General features: G+C 40.8%; 1 pseudogene; it reads right to left on the reverse strand.

Moving 5' to 3' along the window:
• Window positions 1-1,450: 1,450 nt before the first annotated feature.
• Window positions 1,451-10,976, reverse strand: LOC107076141 (zinc finger protein 23-like; annotated as a pseudogene).
• Window positions 10,977-21,169: the final 10,193 nt, after the last annotated feature.

The following is a 21,169-nucleotide window of genomic DNA, read 5'->3' on the forward strand; positions in this document are numbered from 1 at the left end:
ATTGGCTGCCCACAGCTGCAGCCACTCAATGTCCTTTTTCTTTTCTTGCGGTCGGCAACCCAGGTATCCCTTGAATAAACTTTTGTTAAACAAGGTTACCTGGGACCCGGTATCTAGCATACAGGGGATCACGATGCCATCCGCTTCCACACTAGGGCTTTGTCCTACAAAGGCAGGTACTGCTTCAGCTGTTTCTGCTTCTGTCATCCCATCCATGCGCCCTACCGTGGCTGAGCGCTGTGTTTTAAGTGGCAGTTGTGTTGTAAATGTTCTGGGCTGGTCACACTGCAAACAGATGGGGCGGCCCACTGCGCTTGTTTGCTAGGTACTGCTCCCGGTCCTGGTTGGTGTTCCCTGCGTTGGTTTCTCTGTGGAGCCCTGGAAGGAAGTGAAGAAAAAGCTCCAAAAATTTTCCCTGTAAAGTCTGACCAAGTTCAGCTACCTGGTGTCTTAGCTCTCGCCTAATTTCTTCACGGAAGAAATCAATCCAGGCCTCTCAATTCGACGTGTGGGTAGTTTCTACAACTCGTACCTCTGCCTCAGAGTGGACGGGTCTTTCAGTGTTTGCAGGAAGACCTCCCCTTGCTCCCCGTAGCACTTTTTCTATGTCGCCTAACTGCTGCTGGAGCTCCAGTCGTAACTCAGTACGTAAGGTATCTGCCAACTGTGCAGGTCTATTTGAGGGCAGGGGGAGTGTGGTGACTGCAGCACTGGCTGTAGCTTCAGATTCTCCCCCCCAGCCTTCCTCTTGTAGCAACCGTGCCTCTCGGACCAAATCCTGGAGGGTCAGGGCGGGCTCCCTTCGAGCTTGATGCTGTAGTTCCTTCTGTAGGGGTCCTGGCCGCAGACCCACTAGAAACTGTTCACGAAGAGTGTTCTTCCTGCTTATATAGCCCTCTGGTTCTTCTGCCCTCCAATGTTTAAACAGTTCACCCAAGGGGAGGGTAAATACTTCTAAAGATTCCCCAATTCCCTGTCTGGCCCTGAAAAACTCATGGACGGTGCCCCGACCTGCCTTCGGACCTGCTTGGATTTGGATGCCATTCTTTGTCTCCCCCGCTCACAGTCTCACGTAATGTCACTATTTTTAGATGTTCATGAGTAACTGCTGGCAATTTAAATGAAAAAAAAAACTATTTGAAATATATCTTTCCTAAATTAATGTATATATTTTTTCATAAATCTTAAACTATTTTAAAGTCTCACTGCTGTGTAAACAAATTCAATGGTTGAATTTAGAGAATATTGGAGATTGCACTTGCATGAACAATAGTTTGTGTAACAATTTACAAATGTTAATTTGATTATGGAGGTTTAAGTTGAGGGTGTTCCAAATCTAAAACCTGCACAGACACAGACGACTGTGAGTTTTGCTAAAAGGTTAAAAACTGAAGGCACTCATTTAATTCATGATCTAGCCATGCCACAATAGATTAGAAAGGAGACAGAGTGATTTAATGTTTTTTATTAGTAAATCATTGTACAGCTCCTGTACATTAATAATTAATAACCTTCTGTGTATTGGCTTACCCTGTGTCTCTCTCCTGTGTGAACAAGTTGGTGGGTTCTTAAACTGCTTGCCTGACTAAAACTCTTCCCACACTGACTGCAGGTGAAAGGCTTCTCTCCTGTGTGAATAAACTGGTGGGATTTTAAACTGCCTGCCTGACTAAAGCTCTTCCCACACTGACTGCAGGTGAAGGGTTTCTCTCCTGTGTGAACAAGCTGGTGTCTTTTTAAGAGAGTTGACTTATTAAATGTCTTCCCACACTCACTGCAGCTAAATGGTTTGTCTTCTGTGTGAACAAGCTGGTGTCTTTTTAAAGGGCTTAACCCATTAAAACTCTTGCCACACTGACTGCAGCTGAAAGGTTTCTCTCCTGTGTGAACAAGCTGGTGTCTTTTTAAATTGCTTAAATGACTAAAACCCTTCCCACACTGTATACAGCTAAAGGGTTTCTCTCCTGTGTGAACAAGCTGGTGGGTTTTTAATTTGCTTGCCAAACTAAAACTCTTCCCACACTGACTACATTTAAATGGTTTATCTCCTGTGTGAATAAGCTGGTGTCTTTCTAGATTACTTGCCTGACTAAAACTCTTCCCACACTGACTGCAGCTGAAAGGTTTCTCTCCTGTGTGAATAAGCTGGTGAGTTTTTAAATGGTTTGAGCGACTGAAACACTTCCCACATAGAGTACAACTGAATGTTCTCTCCCCCTTGTGAGTGCACTGGTGACTTTTTATTTGACTTGATTGCACCGACAGTCTCTGTATTTCTGCAGAAGAAAGCCTAATTATTATCAAGTCCTCTGGGCCTCCCTGTTGTTCCTCCCTGTACTGACTCTCCTCTGTAAGCTGTAACTCAGTACTGTTCTCTTCATTAGGTACATCAGTCTGCTGCTCTGCAGGGTCAATCAACTGGGGCTCCATGTCATGCCCTATTACTTCAAACTCATCCAGTTCTTCTTTAACCACATGTACAGAGATGCCATCCAGTTCATTACAGCTTTGTCTAATATTTTTAGTGTCCAGATTATTAAACCTGTCTCTTACATCATCAGATACCAAGACTCCAGATGTCTCACTCTCAGGCTCTGTCTTTATCATGTGCACAGAACCCAGATCCTCCACACTCTGTCTGCTCTCTGTGTGCTGGTCACTGAGTTTCTCTTTCCTTTCTGCAGCAGTGAGCTCTGTCTCCTGCATTAGACTGAAGCTCCATTCCTCCTCACTGTGCTGCTGTTCAAGAGCAGCCCTTTCCTTAGCATCAGGGAGAGTACTGGCCTCTGAGCCTGAAAACACAGGACAAGAGAACAAGACCTTTAACATGGACTGAGAGTACAATTCAAAAGCAAATAACAGCACAGAGAAAGTAGAACATAACTTTAAGATACAGGGATTTATACCGTTTAGAACGAGAAGTAAAGAGTACTAAAGACAGCCCAAAGCTTACTTTTTGCTTTAACAGACAGACAAAAATGTACACTGAAAAATAACACTCAGGATTAACAACTTTTCTTCACATAAAGTGGGTATAGAAAGTCACCACTCCCTTTTAAACTTAGTACCTTTTGTTGTATGACACTCTGAAAATAAAAAGTAATCCACATTAGCCAAGTGAAAATAAAATTCTAAAACATTCTGAAAAGTAATTAGTATTCCAACAGTAAAATTCCTTATTTGGATAGATGAACGCCCCCTTACAACTGCATTTGTAAACTTGCTCATGTTTAACCAATCACCTTACAGATCACACAACAAATTAATTGGCTCCCACTTGTGATCAATTGTGGTGTTTTTCGTAAGTTCAGAATAAAAGCAGCTGTTTCTAGAGGATTCCACTGGTTGGGTGCATTTCAAAGCTAAGAATTGACTATGCTTTCAAAAGAACTTTGAGATAAAGCTGTAGAAAGGCACAAGCCAGGACATGGGTATAAAAAGATTTCAAAGGCTTTAAGTATCCCATGGAGCACAGTCAAGACCATCATTAGGAAGTGGAAGACGTATGGCATCACCCAGACTTTAACTAGATCAGGCCGTTCCTTTCAAACTGGATTACCGAGCAAGAAGGAGACTGATCAGAGAGGCTACCAAGAGGCTAATGGCAACTTTGAAGGAGCTACAGGCATTTGAACTTGAACTTGAACTTTATTGCCTATCCGCACCACCTCGATAAGAAAGTCCAGCAGCCAGTTGCAGACAGAGTTGCACAGACCTAATCCCCTGAGCTTTGTCACCAGTTGACTGGGTATGATAGAATTGAATGCTAAACTGTAGTCCACAAACAGCATTCTCACATAAGAGTTCTTAGTGTCCAGGTGTTCCAAGGCTGTATGCAGAGCCAGGGAGACAGCATCATCCACTAATCTGTTGTTCTGGTAGGTGAACTGCAAGGGATCCAGGGACTCTGTGATGGAGGAGTTGATGTGTGACAACACCAGCTTCTCCAGGCATTTCATCACCACAGATGTTAATGCTACTGGGTGGTTATCATTCAGGCATGCCACTTTTGCCTTTTTGGGGGTTGGAACAATAGTGTTTTTTTTTAAAGCAGGTGGGGACCATGGACTGTGACAGGGAGGAGTTAAAGACATTTATATCAAAGACTGGTCATTGGTGTACATGTGACAACAATATCACAAAAGCTCCACAAATCTGGCCTGTATAGAAAGAAGGCAAGAAAAAAGCCACTCCTTAAAAATGTCACATCAAGTCTCATTTATGTTTTGCTAAAAAGCACCTTAAAGATTCTGTGGCCAAATGAGACCAAAATTGAACGCTCTGGCCACAATGCAAAATGGTATGTCTGAAAAAAAAACCACAATACATCTCACCATCCAAAGATCACCATTCCTACAGTAAAGCACGGTGGTGGCAGCATCCTGTTATGGGGGTGTTTCTGTTCAGCTGGGACTGGGGCACTTGTCAGGATAGAAGGGAAGATGGATTGTGCAAATTACAGGCAGATTCTTGAAGAAAACCTGGAGCCTTCAGCCAGGAAGTTGAAAATGGGAAGATGGTTCACCTTTCAACATGATGATGACCCAAAGCACACCACAAAAGCAACCGTACAGTGGCTGAAGGACAGGAAGGTGAATGTCCTTGAGTGGCCTTGTCAGAGCCCCTGCCTAAATTCCATCGAAAATCATCGAAATTCTAGGGGACTTTAATATACACATCGATTCAAGGTCTTCCAGTCTGGCTAAAGACTTCCTTTCTCTATTGGGATGCTTTGATCTTACTCAGTTTGTCTGTACCCCTACAAATAACAAAGGACACACCTTAGATTTAATTATTGCAAATGACTCCTTTGTCTCCCACTGCTCTCCCCTTGTTCTAGGCCTCTCTGACCACTTAGCCATTCTCTTCAATCTGGAATTACCTGTTTCTAACACCTCCCCCCCGTGCTCTGTAAACTTCCACAACTGGCGATCAATTGATCACCTAAGGTTTGCAAATTCTGTTCTGTCTTCCTTATCTTGTTTCTCTTCCTCTGAACCTCTAGAGGACAAAATACAGTTACTTGACAGTGCTCTTTTATCTACCCTTGATACCTTTGCTCCTTTAAAAATTCGAACCATCTCTTTCTCTCACCCTGCCCCCTGGTACAATGACCAGCTGCGATCCATGAAAGTAGCCTCTCGCAAACTTGAGCGTAGGTGGCGTCTTTCTGGCCTAAATGTACATTATCAGGCTTGGAAAGATTACTTATCTGAATACAAGATTACTATAGAGTCTGCTAGATCCACCTACTTCTCTCACATCAAAATCACCAAAACAACCCCAGACATCTTTTCTCCACCATCAACAGACTGCTCAAGCCAAACTGCCCCACCACATTACCTGCCTCATTACAACTTCGCAACACATTCTTAGATTTCTTTAGTTCTAAGATTGACAAATTCGGCATCACATTATCTCCACTACGCATATTATTTCCATACCTCCTCCCTCCTCATCTAACTTCTCTGTTTCCCTTCTCTCCAGCTTCTCCCTTCTTGACTCAGCATCCCTCAATAAACTAGTTACACGCATGAAACCCACCACATCTATTTTAGATCCCATTTCCACCTCTTTATTTCAGTCTTGTTTCTCTTCTCTCTGTCCCATTGTCCTCAATATTATACATGAATCCATGAGCACTGGCATTTTACCAACAGTCCTCAAAACTGCTGCCATTACCCCCGTACCAAAAAAGCCAAACATGGCTCTCGACAATCTTAACAATTTTTGCCCCATCTCCAACTTACCCTTTCTTACTAAAATTCTAGAACGTGCTGTCACACTTCAGTTACATAACCACCTCATGACAAACAACCTTTTCGAACCCATCCAATCTGGCTTCCGTCAACTTCACAGCACAGAAACTGCCCTGGTCAAAGTCACCAACGATCTTCTAATAGCTTCTGATTCTGGTTTTCTTTCTGTACTCATCCTTCTTGATCTCAGTGCTGGTTTTGACACTGTTGACCATAACATCTTACTTTCTCATCTTGAGACTGTGTTTGGAGTTTCTGACACTGCTCTCAAATGGTTCAAATCTTACCTCACTGATCACTGTCACTTTGTCTCTCTTAATGGGTACAGGTCTGAAATTGGTCTTGTTAAATCTGGTGTTCCTCAGGGCTCAAAAGTGGGTCCCTTGCTCTTCAGCATTTACATGTTCCCACTTGGCCAGCTTTTAGGATCACATGGCCTCAGCTTTAATTTTTACGCTAACGATACTCAAATATACACCCATACCAACCCTGACACTGATGTGGCTGTCTCTATTCTATCTAATTGCATCTCTGACATAATAATTTGGATAACTCAAAACTTCCTTAATCTTAACTGCGACAAGACTGAAGTCATGCTTATTGGCACCCCCCATCAACTTCGTAAAGCCAGTCCTGTAACCCTATCTGTAGATGGCTCTGTACTTGAGCTTCAATCAAAATTGAAAAACCTTGGGGTTATATTCGATTCTGGCTCAACATTAATAGCTAACACTTATATAGCACTTTTCTGGACACTCCTCTCAAAGCACTTTACAGGTAATGGGGACCCTCCACCACCATCAATGTGCAGCATCCACCTGGATGATGCAACGGCAGCCATAGTGTACAAGAAAACTCACCACACATCAGCTATCAGTGGGAGGAGAGCAAATAATGTAGCCAATTCATAGAGGGAGGCCATGATTGGTAAGGGCCAATGGGAAATTTGGCCAGGACACCGAGGTTACACCCCTACTCTTTGCGATTTTTAATGGGACCTGGGATTTTTAATGAGCACAGACCTCAGTTTTACGTCTCATCCGAAGGACGGCGCCTGTTTACAGTATAGTGTCCCCGTCACTATACTGGGCATTAGGACCCACATGGACCACAGGGTGAGCACCCCCTGCTGGCTCCACTTAACACCTCTTCCAGTAGTAACCTTAGTTTTTCCCAAGAGGTCTCCCATCCAGGTACTGACCAGGCTCACACCTGTAGCTTCAGTGGGTTGCCAGTTGTGAGTTGCAGGGTGATATGGCCAATCACCCTGCAATCACCCCCACATTCGACCCACATGTTCACCATACTGTCAAAACATCTTTTTTTTCACTTTAGAAATATCGCTAGACTATGCTCTATGCTATCATTAACTGTGGCTGAAAAGCTGATCAACACATTTGTATTCTCTTGAATTAACTACTGTAATGCTCTACTCGCTGGGGTATCTAAATCTACTCTGAACAAACTGCAGTATGTCCTAAATTCAGCAGCCAGAATCCTGACCAGGTCTAGTGCAAGTGTTCACATTACTCCTATCCTGGAGTCCTTGCACTGGCTTCCAGTTAAATTCCATGTAGACTTTAAAATCCTCATGCTCACCTATAAGACTCTGCATGGATTGGCACCTCAGTACCTGTCTGAACTATTATCGCCCTATTCCCCAGCTTGCAACCTTCGCTCTTCTAATTCTGCTCTCCTTACTGTCCCCCAAGCCTTTCTACATTGTATGGGTGACCTGGCCTTCTCCTGTTATGCCCCCAAGCTCTGGAACTCTCTCCCCAAGGATATCAGAGAGTCACCTTCTCTAAACTCCTTCAAATCCTGACTCAAAACCCTTTTCTTTAGAAAAGCCTTTACTTAACTGGTTCCATTCTTCACCCCTCTGCTTTTCTTAGTACAACCATCCATGTCTCCTCTGTATATTGTAATTGTATTTTATCTTGTGTATTCTTTTTATTTATTATTGTCATCCTGTAAAGCGCTTTGAGAAGCCACCTTTAAAGGCACTATATAAAATAAAGTTTATTATTATTATATTATTATTTAGAATAACTCGAAGACAGTCCATCAACGGTCACCACACAGTTTGACTGCGCCTGAACGATTCAGCAGGGAGGAATGGGCAAATATTCCTCCCTCTACTTGTGCAAAGTTGGTAGAGATGTATCCAAGCAGACTCAAGGCTGAAAGTCAAGAATTAACTCAGGGGGTGTTCTCTTATCCAACCCAGTTATTGTACTTTTTATTTTCAGAAATTTTGCTTTCTATTTCCACTTGGATGTTGTAAGGTACAAATTGTAAATAAGTCTGATTTTATTTGTCTTCTTTTTGGCAACAAAAGGTGAACATTTTGAAAGGGGGTAGTGACTTTCTATACCCATTGTACATAAAGCACTGTTGGAATCACATACCTCTACTGACAGCAGCAATTATCATCAATGACCAGCAAAGTGCTTAAATAACCATGTCCAAGTTCAAATGTGAAAACTGCATCATATTAACTCAAGACCCAAACAAAAACAAAGATCAAAACTCACAAATGATCTGAATCTGATTCACGGCAAATACAGTGAATTTAACTGAGATGACTGTCTCTCTAGAAGGCTAATATACATTTTGCTGTGTGCTTAATCCAAAGAGGTCAGAAAGAGAACACTGGAAACTTCAGTGTTTGTAGTCAACTCATCAATAAGGACAGACAACACTGGACAGACAATGTTTTCATAGCTCCCAGACAGACCAGTACACAGCATTGGAGACACCCCGATATTCACTTAATTCTGCAAGCAACAGTCGTATGACAGGGTACACCCTGGATGGGAAGCCAGTCTATCACTAGGCGCACAGACACACTTACCTGGAGGAAACCTACGTGAACACGGAGAGAACATGCAAAAATTAGAGAGCACCCCAGGCCTGGGATTAAACCCAGGGCTCCAACTCTTGAAGCAGCGATGTTGAGCCCTGTGCCACCATGACACTCATAACGATGAATGTTGTTAATAATATTATTACAGTGATTTTAGGCTGTGGGTGTGAGTCTGTGGCTGCTCTGCAATGGACTGATGTCCCATCCAGGGTGTATCCTGCCTTGTACCAGTTGCCTGCTGAGATAGGCTCCAGCTCTCTCATGACCCTGTACTGGATAAAGGGACTGGAACAGTGCAGAGTTCAGACTGGCAGAGTGCAGTGCAGTGCTAGACAGGCGCAAGTCTCCTTCCTGACCAGCAGGTCAACTGGTCAGATCCTGAAAAAAGGAAGTGGTCTATAAACAGCAGCAACACTTGCAAAGACACTAATCTGATGAAACCATTGTGGTTTGCTATTAGTTATGTGTCTATATAATTGATTTCAGACATTTTTGGAGAAGTACAAGTTTTTATTTAGTCAAGAATTAGGCTTTTCCCTGTCTAGCACTGCACTGGAAATCTAAAAACAGCAATAACACTTGCATGGATGCAAACATTACTGAAGAACAGTACTTTTATATTCACTGTGTACTTTATATCACATTAAACCCAGTTTTGAGGATGCTCAACTTTTTGTGTTGTTAGAAATGTAACTTTACGTTTTCCTTTTTTTTGGTAACTGTTTTAACGGAGCCTTTATTTTGAAAAGTAAGATGAACGGGAAGCCAATTTCCGTTGCTTAAAGTTGCTTAACACTGCTAAAAATGGGCCAGCGTCTGTTTGATCGAGAAGCGAAAAATCGAGAAGATTTTAAGCTCAGCTGCTGTTGTGTTATAGAGAAGGACTAGTTAAAAGCTCATATTCAGAAATTACAATTTTCAATATGCCAAAATTACGTTAAAACTAATACCTCACTAATACTAGTTACGTTAAAACTAATACCTCATTCACAAGTTCACGGTTACGTTTACGTGGTTATGCCAAGAAAAAATAAATAAATTGATAACCCTATATATTTATGATAATTACACCATGTAACCTACTATAGCAGTTAAAGACAAAATATGTAAAATTTGTGAAATATAACGCAGCCTGCAAATATCTGTGGACGCTCGACCTTTTAAATCTTGTTTAACAATTCATGGCTTACAGCCAGGAAAAATATTTCCAGATTTTTCTTCGCTTTTGTAAATCGTAAAGCGCTGGAAAAACGTTTGGCGGAGCGATCGCGTTTCTTTAGAGAGGGTCTAAACATTGTACTAATTCAATTAAATTAGTACTAATTTAAAATAAAATACTAATTAAAAACTAAAATATGAGTCAGTGTGAACGAACCCCCCTAACTGTATTACAGATGTTTTCAGCACCATAACCGGACAAACGGGAGTTCAGTTTCCAGTAAAAAATCCCGTTGCTATTTCACGCAAACCTTTCCCAATACACTCTGCACAATATTCTCACCAGTTAGGAAGTTAAAGACACTGTTTTTAAACACACTGACTTCATACAACTCACTACACTGACCTGACAGCTCCAGTTTCGTGTCCATTTCTTCTTTTATTTCTGCAGTGACTTCACAGGGAAGCGTGTGTCCAACATGATCTGTCTGCGCCTGATCTCCTCCTGTTCCCGAATCCTTCTCCCACAACTGCAATCTCCACTTCAGGCTCTCGTTTTCTTTCTTCAGTTGCGCCATTTCACTTCCGACACTGTCTTCCACACACTGGATGATTTTAAACACGGTCCGTCTCACCAGAATCCGGGAGATGCTGCGCAGTTTGTCTTGAAAATCGTCCTCAGAGTCAGACATCTTGTTTCGGAAAATTTCTGACACTTCATACACGATCGATTTGAGCAAAACCTCCATGAAAGAGTGAAGCTCGGTTTGGAGAATTAAGAGGCAATTCGCCATCTTGCTCACCTGCAGACCCTGCACAGATTTACAGCAAAACAGGGTCACGCTTTCAACAGTTGAAAAACACTGCGCCTGTGGCTGGAAGGTTGCCGGTTCAAATCCCACAGCCGACAGAGGAATCCAATTCCGTTGGGCTCCTGAGCAAGGCCCTTAACCCCACTGTTCCAGGGGCGACATACAATGGCAGACGCTGCGCTCTGACCCCAGGCTCTCTCCCTGTCTGTGTCTCATGGAGAGCAAGCTGGGGTACGCGAAAAGATAATTCCTAATGCAAGAAATTGTAAAGGGTTAATAAAGTGATGTTATTATTATTTACTATTCATCTAAAGCAGGCGATCTAATCACATTCCATGAGCTGAAATGGCTGCCCTTCCGCGCAGCATGATGACGACATTCAGTGGACCTGCAGCAAATCCAAAACAACCAAAGAGAGGAGCTGAGAAAGAGGATATTCTCTAACTGGATATGGCACTCACTTTACCTGCTAGCGCCACCTAGTCAGGAGGAGCTACACTGCTCGTGTCTGAATTAAGTATGATTGCAAATTTATTTCCACATGCTGCACCTTCAAGGACATAATTATGTACCATATTTTCAAGGAAGCGGTTTATTGTAGAACATAAGTAATATGTTCAAATACGTTTATTTGGAATTTTTCTTTCCCACCCACTTTTATTCAAAATATGTTTCTCTCATCCTAGCGTTAATCCCGCATCAGCAGGGTCCGCTTCTCGGCATGCCCGTCTCCATTTGGTGGTTTGAACCAAATCTTTGAGTTGACGTTGCCATTAAATGCGACGGAGAATACTTCAACCGGCGCGTCGCTCTGCCTGCCGTCGGAGGTGGGGGGGAGTAGAACAAAGTAATGTAGCCAATTCATAGAGGGAGATTATTAGGAGGCATGGGAAATTTGGCCAGGACACCGGGGTTACACCCCTACTCTTTTCGAGAAACACCCTGGGATTTTTAATGACCACAAAGAATCAATACCTTGGTTTTACGTCTCATCCGAAAGACGGTGCTTGTTTACAGTATAGTGTCCCTGTCACTATACTGGGGCATTAGGACCCACATGGACTGCAGGGTGAGCGCCCCCTGCTGGCCTCACTAACACCTCTTCCAGCAGCAACCTTAGTTTTTCCCAGGAGGTCTCGCATCCAGGTACTGACCAGGTTCACACCTGCTTAGCTTCAGTGAGTTGCCAATTGTAAATTGCAGGGTATTGTTCAAAATATGTTTAACACGTTTAAAATACAATTAAATTGAAGTATCAAAGACTACATACAAGTGTTAGATGTAATCACCAGTTAATCTCTTATGTTTTGCGATACACAATCAGCACAGGAACACCAACAAATTATGAAAATAAAATAATTATGTATCCTAAAGAAATAGAAAAGCTAACAAAGACATCAAGTGCAAAATACAAATAAAAATACAAATATAAAAGTATATTCTGTCAGACATGCTATAATAAGATTTGGTTTAACAATTGTTAAACAAAGAGGGTGGGTTGTTAAAATGCACTGATTTTTTGGAAATCTACATATTCCAGTTATTCTTCAGGAATATGCCATAGTGTCTGATGTTATCCGTGAGAAAGTGACAGTTTCAGTACTGACCTTCCTGATTTTACAGTTGATTTGTTCTTGGATAGTGTGGAAATGAAATATAAGAAATGCAATATTAATCACATCTGTGTAACCTCTGCTTGTTCCTCCCTGCATATCCTTCTGGAATTCAACATGTAAAAATATTCATTGGAAATTAGTTTGGACAGCCCGCTGTCTGACAAACAAGGTTAAAGATATAACATTTAGCTACATTTCTCTGCTGAAGAGACCAGTTTGGTCTCCAGTTGATAAACAACAAGCTCAGGCAGTGCTCATTCAAATCACTTATATGGGACATCACACCAATTTAATACTACTTTGCAGTACACGATTAGCTTTATATGCTCCTTCATTCAAACAAATATCAGAAGGGGCATATAAACTATGTTCATCCCTTTCCATGATGCAGATTCAAACTGGGGTTGTTGTGGCTGCAAAGCAAAGTCCTGACCACTATAAAATCACGGTAATCTACCTCTGCTATGCCATGCCAACGTGGACACCTCGGTGATCTCATCGTGACCTAAGGAACTGATAAGTCCTGACTTTGTACATCAACTGAGTTTCATTAAATAGACTCTGCAGTGCTCTGGGTGCCAGCTAGCTCTCTAACAAGCACGCTATAAAGACAGGCATTACAGTTTGCTTGCATCACGCACAGAATGGCAATGCCCCGTGTGGTACAGTGGTTAGAAATCCTAGTTTTTACCCATACAGGCTGGGTTTGATTGAATGTACGGGAATCTGGCTCTTTAACCTTTTGGTTTCCAAAATATCAGCTCACTGTACAAATAAGCTCCATAAAGTACCATAAGTGTTACGGCTTCAGCTGGTCTTAATTAACCCCTCATTATCCAATTTCCCTTACACAACCCTTCCGTCACGATTTAAACCCTCAGTTCACCCGGTAACATCGTTCGGTATTAGTATGTTTTCCACCTCCTAAGCTCACCTCTCCCGTTCCCTCTTAGTACCAGTTCTTCCTTGTCTGGACTCCCTAAACTGTCAAGAATGGTGTGAACAACTCTATGCAGGTCGTGTAGCGAATGAATCAAAAAGAGTAGGGTGAAGTACTTAGACATTTCCTTTTTTTTTTGCTCTGTGCTGGATATTGGGTCCCAATGGAGCTTTAGGAGAAGAGAGAATATTCTGCTTTCTAAATTTGGTTTCGGAGACTTTCGGCTTTTGACTTTAAGTTGTAAGCAAAGCACCTATGGAGTGGGATCTTTGAGCTGTATGAATTCAATTTTCAAAGGCCAGAAGAGGGGCACAAGACACGCGGATGCAAAAAGTGTTGTCATCTGCTTCCAGCTGCGAAATTCCGTTCACGGATGCTGAAGAATTTGCTTCCAAGGCAGGAGGTACAAGCAATTTCGCATTTTAAAACGAGCAGGAAAAGCGGAACAGCGCTTTTCCTTCGTGGTACGGGCACACAACAACGTGAGGAGGGGACCATAGTCGGCAGTATTCAAACCTACGCAGGGAGACTCCAATGGATTTCTAGTCCATCGCCTCAAGCACTCGGCCATGACTACAGTGAGCGCCGCCGCCGACGCGTTCTTCCAACAATCTTATTGCAAGGCGGTGGCGGAAACCTTTTTCAAAGTCGTTCTCCGTTTAAAAAAAAACGTTTACAAAATTCAAACCTTGCAGACAGACACGCCTTAGAGGACTTAAGGGTGGCTTAATGTGGGAATGATAAAGTCTCCCTGTCCAGACAGGAAAATGGTACTTTGTTAGACAGAAAACAACAGAGAAATGTCTACAAGCATTTTAGAAGCCGCACCACGCCGCACTTGAAATAGCTCTTACATTAGTGTTAGACGCAGGAATTTTATTTACGCTCTTACAAATGCGATGGAAAGCAAAACAAAGTAAAGCAGAGCAAAACAAAACGAACAAAATAAAACCCTCACGTCCTGCACTTGAATACAGATGCAGCCATTAAAAGTGAGTGGTACAATCCCGTACTGCGGGCATTTCGCTTCTTCTTAGCGCGTCATAACGCATCAAACCGCAGAAAGTGATAGGCTGGTTAAAATGACCGACATGGGCACTCGTGGTGCGTTGGTCGGTCGTGGAAAGATTAAATCATTTAATGTCTTTACTGTGAAATAATGTTTTGATCCGCTTAGTATTGAATATTTATATGGAATTTTAGAACTAAAAGGAAATTTTAATAGCTGAGCATAAAAAGAAGTGGAGCATAAGGCATCTGAAGGTCATAAACGATATTAATTTAGCAACATAAACATATTACTGTATGTAAACTGTACTGTATATGGCTGGTCTTGGTAGTTTAAAGAAAAAATTCACACCAATCTTCCATTTCTCCCTAAACATTTTAAGCATCAAAGTTTTATGAAACTGTCCCCAAATATGCAATTGCTGTATAGAATGAATTTTAATTTAAAAATGTATTTAACACAAAAATTAAGCTGTTAAATTCCTCTGCCTGAGAATATAGTCCCTCGTTGCTACGCAACTCAGAAACATAGCCACAAGTAACTAGCAAAGAGAGGACATTAGCTAGCCAATATGATTAAGGAATATATGACTTTTTTTGTTTATTTCTTTAGCACATTTATTTGAACATTTCCATCGATTGTACAACCACTTGGAAACTGTCCAATCCCTAGTTCGTCAGCCATTTTCTTTGACACTCCGGGCATGCTCCCACTGGCGCTGGTCTATGTCTTCTAGGATATAACCCCGGCGATTTGTTGTTAAAATTGGCTTTCTAATAACGCTGCACTAAACTCTTGTTTTTATGTCCACTATAACAGACATAATCTCCCTTGCTTTTAACCGAGCATTTAGTAATTTCTAAGAATGAAAATGATTTAAACTATGCGTTATCATGCGTTATCATGTTATCATTCAACAAGAGCTCAAGATATCAGAAGGAGCGCAACAAAGACTGCAGAAAAAGATATGTGTATCAGATACATGAGAATCCAAGCTTTTTTATCTATGCTTTCTTATCTACACTAAGAAGTTGTCTTTAAAATTTCTTTAGCACACAGTAAAAATTCAAAATTCTGGGGTGTGCGTATACCAGAGATTATGGCACGGCTTCAGAATGGTGATGGCTGACACCATCTAACACCCCTCTGATTGGTGAAAAAAGACCTGCTGATCTGTTCTACATACAGGAAGACAACAAGAATATGATTTTTTTCTATTCGAAACGTGTATTTTAAACGTTTAATTAAGAAGTAAAAACCTTACAGCGTACACAGATTTCTCAGCTGATCAGGAGGAAGAAAAATCACCCGTGTTTCGCGCATAAAAAGTGGTTATCAACTATCGAAACCTGTTTTTGTGGGTAGTTTACCGTACCGCGGGTTTGTACCGTGCATTTTGAATGGCTGCATCTGTACAAGCCATCTGTGAAAGGAGACAATTCATTCACTATTCTCCTGTCTATCTCACCTAACGTATCGGCAGAGTTTGCTCTTTCACAGTCTCAGCCAGTTCAGCTTTCTTATCTGAGGCTGCAGCTCATGTACTTTCTTCAATCCCATAGCTCTCTCACACCCTTTCCACTCAGGCTATTTTTACTCCCGCACTCTTGCTGCAGCTTACAGGCAGCCTTTCTGCCACTGGAGCAATCTTAGTCTCATTATCTGCCTGCACCATCTCTCTGCTTTAACACCCTCATAGCCACTCTCTGCCAAACTGGAAAAACCCAAAGCAGCACCCTGATCTGAGATCTGCACTTGGACCTCAGCTGATCATCACACTGCCACTCTATCTGACAGCAGCTGCAGCGTAACAGTTTACAGCTGAAGAGAGGTCTGTTATATCTAACAATTCCAGTTTTTTTTTAATTCACTAGTTAATGGGAACATAAACCAGAAAACACAACCATCCAGTTACATTAAAACACATTTTGAAGGTAAAATCACAAGTACTGTAGCTTATATGGATCTTAAAACTGGCTCCACTTTTGTTAAAATGACTATAACGATTCCCAAAATAGAGGCATGGTTTTAGCTGTTGCACTACTTCTTTAAATTTATTAAATATGGAATATTCATATAGAATAATATAACTAAGGGAAAGTGTGGGTATCTGAAAAAGAAAAAACAAAAGTATCCTGATAAGATTATGAATATCATGAATATTAATTGTATTAATATAAATATATATATAGTTGATTTTGGTAGCTTAAAATAAAAAAGGTACACAATAGTTTTCCACCCCTACATAAACATTTCCTGCATCTAATTCTTTAATTTGGTCACTTGCTGTAGTTATTTAGCAACATGTTTTGACATGAACATGAAGAGTTGCTGTTTTTTTGAGTCCAATGGAAAATTAAACACTTGCAAGATTGTAGATAATGGAAACAGCAATGCTGGTGGTTTCCAGATTAGCTAATCCAAGCAAGAGTGATATATCAATGGTATGTTGATTAATAATATGTACATTATATTGACATGTATCAATTTTGAATTAATATTTTGTAATTGTTTTAACAAACGTGAATACTGCATTAGTGAATAAAGAAAACCAATTAATGTTTGGGGGGAGGGGCTAAATATAAAATTAGATAATAAGATCATTAATGTTCAGGATTTTGTAATAATCCAATAATTTTTAATAATTCATGACATGACATACTCTGTCTTACATATTTAAAGTTACATTGTTATACTTTATACTATTGTTTATACTATTAGATAAGATCACTTTATTGGCCACATAGACTTTTTTGCATTATGAATTTCTTTTCACATACCCAAGTTTGCTCTCCATGACACACAGACAGCAAGAGAAGCTTGAGGTCAGAGCACAGGGTCAGCAATTGTACAGCACCGCTGGAGCAGTTGGGGTTAAGGGCCTTGCTCAGGGGCCTAGCAGAGTAAGGTTTCTCTGCTGACCGCAAGATTTGAACCAGCAACCTTCCAGCCACAGGAACAGTTCCAGAGCCACTGCTCTGCCTTTATAGTATACTTAATAGACCCCTATTATTTTAAAGTCAAACTTTAAGCAAAAGACTTATTACTATGTTTTACTAAATAGTAATTACTAATTACTTACTAAAGGTAAGACTAATTATATTCCATATTTAGTCAACTAGACTAAATTAATAGTAGGTGAATAGAAAGTAGCTGTGACTAATAGATGTTTTAGGCAACCTGACTAAGAATATGACTAAATCTAAAACTGGTGACTAAATTAACATAGGGTGCCACCCAGCCTAGATAGAACATGTGAAGCACTTTATTTCTCCCAAAAATGACATTTCATCCCCTACCCTGCACTGCACTTGTACACAGCAGTCTTCATCAAATACATATTTGTCCAGCCCATTATGTAGCATAAACCCTTGCTGTTGTGGCAAGAGGTCACTTTCCAAAACTTTTTTGCATACAATTGTTCCTAACAATTGTAGTTGAGGACTTTTTCAATGAAATATGTCATGCACTTAGCTTAGTATAGTGCAACCCACTGCATTTGATTATCTTTAGTTAACTCCAAATGAATAAAAGGTGGTGTATCTCAACAACAGGCCATGTGTTAACTGTACAGGATGTTACTGATTGCCCTGTGTAGTGGCAATGCTTATTAATAAGACAGAATTAAGCATTGCTGTGCTTTCCTAAATGAGGCCCCATCTCTCTCTTCATTTCTGTGGTCCAGCCACACATAAACTATTCATGAAGGCTGATTTAAGGTGTTTTCTTTTAATAAGGGACAGCTCCCAAATGGGGATGCACTTATCTAAGCCTAGCTATCATGATCAATGGTCATCCATTGGCACCTATCTGTCTAGGGAGTGCCAGATGGACATCTGGACTGCATTCCTAAGAGTCAGGAGTAAGTGACTCATCTCTCACCTTGATCAACCAATCAGGGACTGGCAGGGTGTGGTAATACCATGTGGGTCTCCCATGCCAGCCAAACTCTCAACCAATCAGCAAACATCTGCATTTTGGTCAAAAGGTTAGCACAAGCTCAGGTAGGGGCTCTCCTTGGCCATTTTCATGCATCCTCAGAGATCACGTGACAACTGCTGTTGTCTGCACTAGGACTTGGACTTTGTTCTAAGCGGGAGGCCAAGGATCCCGTACGTACTCAAGAATTCTGCAATGACCAATGTGAATGCTCCGCTTGATTAACGGCAGCCTACAGTTGGACCCTCACCAACAACCTGACTAGCTTATTCAGAAGCAGCGCTAGACCGGGAACGAACCAGTTTCTTCCGATATGCCATGTTCTTGACATGTTGTTTTGTCAAATACAGACACTCCCAGTGTTCATTTCTCTTTTTTTTGCCTGCAACAGTCCTGAGGTTACAGTTTTATGCTGGTTTCCCTGCTACCCCAAATATAAAATTCTGGCTGTGCCACTCCTGACAGCCACTGAAATGGGGAATTAGAATGACAGGTTTCTGTATGGATTTACACGATAAAGACACCTTAGCAACATATTAATGGGAGGTAGGGATATGCTAAGATTAATGGTTCACAGTTTTGTAATAAATCGCTTTTTTATATATTCATGGCATGATATGTCATATATTTTTAAATTACGTTGTTACTTAAGCATTAAAACAAAACATCAATGATTTAATGTTTATGTTAACCTTAAGAAAACACATCATATTCACAACAGACTATAAATAAACAATTTTTATGTATCTCGCTGAGGAAAACACGTTTTGTGAAAATGCCCCATGGTGTCAGATTTTCTACAGTAACTCTATGCAGGTAATTACTGTTATGTATATTATTATTAATTTTATATTTAATATACTGTGATATATACAATGAAAAAAAAATTATAACAGTATACATATTAATGTATTTTATTATTAAGAAAAGAGTTTTTATTATCCCCAAGGGGCTATTTGTTAAAAATACATATTGCACATTGGCTGTGAATTGAACTCAGACCTCCTACATAGCAGGTGAGAATTCTACTATGGAACCATCAATGCATCACTTTGTTGGGAGGATCTAAATTGAAAACCACTACATTTCATTTTCCAAAGAAGCAAATGTCCCTGAAGTTCAATGATATGACTGAATGCAAAACTTACAGAAATTTACTGAGAAACAGTGGAGGTTTTTCTTAAAGAAACCCCTTTCATATTAGCTCAGAACAATTTAGGTCAGTTCAGTTGTGTCACCTCCAATGCAACTCACAGTACACGAGTGTAAATCATTCTTTGAAAGTCATTCAAGTTACTTCAAGCCTCTTTTTTATATGCTTACATACTTAGTCTGGAGCTGTGGTAGTTCAGACGGCATGGGCGGGTTCAATCCCAGGTAGGGGTAAGCAATGTAGTTTATTGTTATTTCTTCCAGACGGCTCCCTGCTTTTCTATTGAGTAACAGGGGAGTTAATCCGGGGGCAATAGGCCGGCCAGAGTGTGATGCTAACCTCATCACCTTCACCTCCATTGTCGGAGGGTTAAGAAAAATGCCCTGACCCCCCATTCCCCATAGGCCTTTATCGCCTGAAAAAGGGACCTACCTACTAACAAAAAAACGACAAAAATTTTGTCATTGTCTAATTATTCAAAGGAACAAGTAATATGTTTATTCCATCCTGAAAAGAGAAGAGAGAACACACAATGTTGTGACTGTGAAGGCTTCTTCAGGCGTATAATTATGTCCATGTTTTCTTTCTACTTTCAGTTCATGCACCTATTGAGCTTGTAAAGATGGGAAATGAACAGGGAACACTCTTATGTGACTGGGATAGTACTCCTGATGCCCTGTTGCCCAATTAGATGGCTGACATCTCTGACAGCAAGTCTGTGGCTGAGCTCTCAATTCCTGGGACACATAACAACATGGCTTTATATGGAGGCGCCTTGGTTGAATGTCAGAGATGTCAAGGCTGGCATACGATTCGTTGACATTCGATGCCGACATATTGAAAACAATCTCACCATCCACCTTGATGTAGTTTATCAGCAAGCAATTCTGGGGGATGTGTTTCGAGAAACCATTGCGTTCCTGAAAGAGAACACAGAAGAAGTGATTCTCATGCGTCTAAAAAAAGAACACGATGAAACAGGCTGCACTAACTCTTTTGGCAAAATGCTGAAAAACAAAATTGAGGCATATGGCCAATCGAATTACTGGGTGAAAAACCAAACCCCAACCCTTGGTGAAGCACTATTATAGAAAACTATCCCTGTGGTTCTGTTGGCATTAACTATTGGTCATTAGATATTGCAGATGATTACCATGTGCCAACAATTTTTCACACCCCACAGAAGTAGTCAGGAGCGAACGACCACCTAGAAAAGGCGAGGTATGGCAATCACTCACAGATCTTTCTGACCTTTGCTTCAGGGTCGAGTGGTGGGGAATACCCTAATGCAGTTGCTGATAGAGTCAATGCTGAGCTCTACTACTACTTGAATGGATTTGGAGACCAAACAATTCATTGGGGAATCATAGTCACGGACTTTCCAGTTTCAATACTTGCCCACAAGATAATTCAAAGCAATAAATAACTATTAGAACCAAGAAGTACAAAAGTAATAAAGGGATCACTGCTGTCTGATCCCCCTGTTTGGTTTTATGCTTTGCTCTAGATTTATAGACAATACATTTGAAATGCTGCAATACAGAAGTAAAGGCTTATAAATCAAAGTTGAACTCTTAACAGCTGTCTGATTTAGGTATGTTTACATAGATAAAGTAAAAACGCACCCAATATCTACTTAATAATTATTTGTAATAAGTGTTCTAAATAACAAGATTGCATCTGAAGAAAATATATCTTTTAATAGAAAACCTTCTGAAACAGCATTGTTCATACAAAATTGACCGTTCCTTGTGTATGCACTTTGTGTTTGTTAGAGCCATTTTATTGGTATTGTTTTTGCAATTAAAGATTAAAGACAGCTGTTGCATTCATCTTTGTCACTTCACTTAATTGTGCATTCTTGATTCATGATTGTGGTGATCATACTGAAAATGAAAGCATTAAGCAGGCATC

This window comes from Lepisosteus oculatus, chromosome 26, assembly GCF_040954835.1.
Source record: "Lepisosteus oculatus isolate fLepOcu1 chromosome 26, fLepOcu1.hap2, whole genome shotgun sequence".
In the NCBI taxonomy this organism is placed as follows: Eukaryota; Metazoa; Chordata; class Actinopteri; order Semionotiformes; family Lepisosteidae; genus Lepisosteus; species Lepisosteus oculatus.